Source organism: Pteropus vampyrus, unplaced genomic scaffold (assembly GCF_000151845.1).
Source record: "Pteropus vampyrus isolate Shadow unplaced genomic scaffold, Pvam_2.0 Scaffold20, whole genome shotgun sequence".
Taxonomy (NCBI): Eukaryota; Metazoa; Chordata; class Mammalia; order Chiroptera; family Pteropodidae; genus Pteropus; species Pteropus vampyrus.
The window spans coordinates 1,945,517-1,949,141 of record NW_011888801.1 but is presented as its reverse complement, the minus strand read 5'-3'; the positions used below and the strand labels follow the sequence as shown (position 1 = coordinate 1,949,141).

The window sequence follows — 3,625 nt, the reverse complement described above, 5'->3', positions numbered from 1 at the left end:
AAAAGTCCGACTCCAGTTTTTATTTCTTTTTTTTTTTTTTTTGGTAATAGCCTTATTGAGATATAATTCATATACCATACAATTTACCCATTTAAAGTCTACAATTCAATCATTTAAAATATATTCATAGTTGTGCAACCATCACCACAATCAATTTTAGAATATTTTTGTTAACTCAAAAGAAACCCCCAGCCCTTTCTGCTATCAAAACCAATTCTCACTGTCATTCTCCCCAACCCTAAGCAACCATTAATCTACTTCCTATCTCTGTAATTTTGCTTATGCGGAACATCTCAAATAAATGAAATCATATATGTGTATGGTTTTTTTAACTGGATTCTTTCACTTAGAATAATGTTATCAAGGTCTGTATGTGCTGTAGCATATAACAGTACTTTATTCCTTTTTCTGGCTGACTCTACTATATGGATATACCACTTTTCTTTATCTATTCATCCACTGATGAACACTTGGGTTGCTTTCATCCTATGGCTATTGTGAATAATGCTGCTATGAACATTCACATACAAGATTTTGTGTGTACATAATATTTTCATTTCTCTTCACTACATACCTAGGAGTGTAACTGCTAGGTCAAATGTTAACTCTATGTTTAACTTTTTGAGGAACTGCCAGGCTGTTTTTCACTACCTGCCTAGTTTTTTCTCAAAGACAATACAAGGAAATCTGTCTAATTACTATATTTAAAAGGAGTAACTAGGGAATAATAGTTTCTATAAATTAACCTTACCTTTGTTAAAAAATTTTAAAAATCAATAGGTGAATGGATGACCTGAGCAATAAAAATGGGAACAGATAAAAAAATAAGATGAAGAGAATAAAGTTGAAGTTAAGAAAATACCCAGAAATTAGGTAGAAAATATAAGAGATGAAAAATATGAAAGACAAATTAAATGGCATGGAGAATGGATCAGGTGGCCCTAGATCCATTTAACAAAAATGACAGAAAGGGAGATTAGGGATAATGAAGGATAAGAAATAGTAGAAAAAAGTTGCAAAAAAGAAAAATAATATATATATAATCTTCAAATTTGTACAAATACCAAGCAAGTCTATTAAGGAGTGGACACTAGAATCCATACTTGGACATACTTGCTAATTTTCAAACTCTTATATTAATAGAAAACCTTAAAGGCTTCTAGAGTGAAAAAGGACAGATTACCTGAAAGGATAAGAATCAAAATAACATCAGACTTCTTAAAGATATAGGATGCTAAAAGGCAATGGAATATTGTATTCTATAATAGAAGAAAAAAGATTTTAAAAGTAGAATTGAATATCTACTCAGATTATTAATTCAATGGTAAGGAAAAATATTTCCCTATCCTTTAGGGTATATATGAAAAAATATATATTACTAGGTAGGAGGTGTACCAATCAAAAAGAAATATCAGAAAGAAGATGGCATGAGTTTTAAAAAATGAAACAGTGAGAACTCTATATGACTTTAGAAAAGACAAAGAATCCAGAAAGAAATTTAAAGAGGAACCATTAAACCTTATTACATGTAAAATTCTCTCTTAAGTAGCAAAATCTTTAATAACAAAGGGTTGTATTTTCTATGAATCCATACAATCACACTACTTGGTTCTACAAAGTATAATGTTTACCTAGTTATTTAGCAATTATGTTTCATTTTTTATTTTAGAATCTATGCAGATGTGAAACATATAACATTTAATTTAATTAGTTGTGAAACAGAATGTAAAAAACATTATATATAACATTGACATTTTGAAGGGAGAGTGGAGATGAAAGGAAGAGCATTCTAATTCTTTCTCCTTTAACTGAAAAGAGCTAGTATCTCAAATGTTAATAACTAACGTTTTAAAAACAGGTTTTATGTATAGTGTTTAAAGTCAATAAGTAGAAAAATTTAAGTATATAAAATAAATGTAAATACGGCAATGAGGAAGGAAAAAGAGGTAAAATAGTATAACTGCACTATATTCTTCATCCTTCAGATAAGAGTCAATATACATGTAAATTTATTAATTCAAGAATGGGCATAACCACATTACTTAGATTTATAATGGTAAATTAAGAACAAGAACTGTTAGTGTCTGCATCTCTATGAAGTGGAAGTTTTTAATTTTTTTTAGTTTAGTATTATTTTCTATTAATTTCTTAAGGGTATCAAAAATAAATGTCAATTTAAAAAACACAGTCATGTATCACTTAAAGATGAGGATACTTTCTGAGAAATGTGTTGTTTGGTGATTGCATGTTAGAGCCGTGGTCAGATTAAGGAGCTTTGTGGTACTGATAAAAAACAGCATGTTTAACATGGAGAGGTTGTAGAACTGAGAGCTCAATATCCTGACTTGGGAAATTTTTTGGTTCCATTGACTCTATGTGACACAAAGGGCTCTCTCTGACATTGAATGGATAAAAGAAATAAAACTTATCTATACTTCACATCTTACGACCTGAAAATACTTCCAAAGTACAGGGACAGGCTGGCTCCACACTACCACAGAAAGCTTTTACTAAAGGGGCAGTGGCACTTAGTACTGTTAAGGTAGTTCCTGTAGACCTGTATCTTTGTACAGGATCTGAAGTCCTCAACAAAGAATTTACAGCAATATACTCTGAAGACTATCAAGCTAGATCTGGGAGGGCTATAGCATCCTCTGAAAATGTACTGATGGGGAGACCAGCTCCTCTGTGCTAAAACAGGTCAGTGTGGCTCACTGACTGGGATGTAATCTGTACTCAAAATTAAAGTGCTGTTAGTGAAAGAGAATCTATTGCCAAGCCCCACAGATATTTCTCCTCTTAGAGGAAAAAAATTCCTCCTGAACCACATATCCTTCTATTTCTTACAGGAAATTCAGCTCCATCATAATCTTATGGGACCACCATCGTATATGTGGTCCACCATGGACAAAAACATCACTATGTAGTACATGACCATAGTTATAAAGTGCACACCTAACTACCATCATGAAGCACAGATATAGAGACAGATAAATACACAGACAGACAGACAGATGGACAACAAAATATATATGCTTGACCGTTTCTGGGCCCTTTATTCTTACTCTGTATCTCTATCTGTGTGTCTACCCATGCACAAAGTCCATTTTATCTCAATTACTATTGATTTGTAAGTATTAATGAAAGAACAAGTGCCTTCACCTCGTTCTTATTCATGAGTGCTCTAATCTTGGTCGTTTTGCACCTCCATAAAAATGTATAAACTAGATGTCAATTTCTAAAAAAAAAAAATAACTTGTCAGGATTTTGACTAGGATTGCATTAATATTTTGTATATATACACATGTAATAAAAGTAGTATCTTTCCAATATTAAATTGTCCAATCCATAATCACAGTATATTTATTTAGGTCCTTAATATCTCTTAATTAAGTTTCATAATTTTGCCATAAAGCCTGCATATCTTTTGAGAGTCCCTTCTTCGTACTTCCTGTTTTAATACTACTGTAAGTGATATTTGTTTTACCTTATTTTTATTTGTTGCTGGTATTTATAAACATAATTATTTATATCGATTTTTTATCCAGCCAAATTGCTAACATCTCTAATTAACTATAATGATTTACCTGTTTTTGCCATACATACACGATTATCATTTGTGAAT

General features: G+C 31.3%; 1 protein-coding gene across 3 annotated transcripts in view; it reads right to left on the bottom strand.

Moving 5' to 3' along the window:
* The window catches only part of ADK (adenosine kinase), a 475,283-nt gene that overhangs the window by 325,654 nt on the left and 146,004 nt on the right, over nucleotides 1-3,625 (bottom strand). The gene's annotated exons all lie outside the window — the stretch shown is intronic.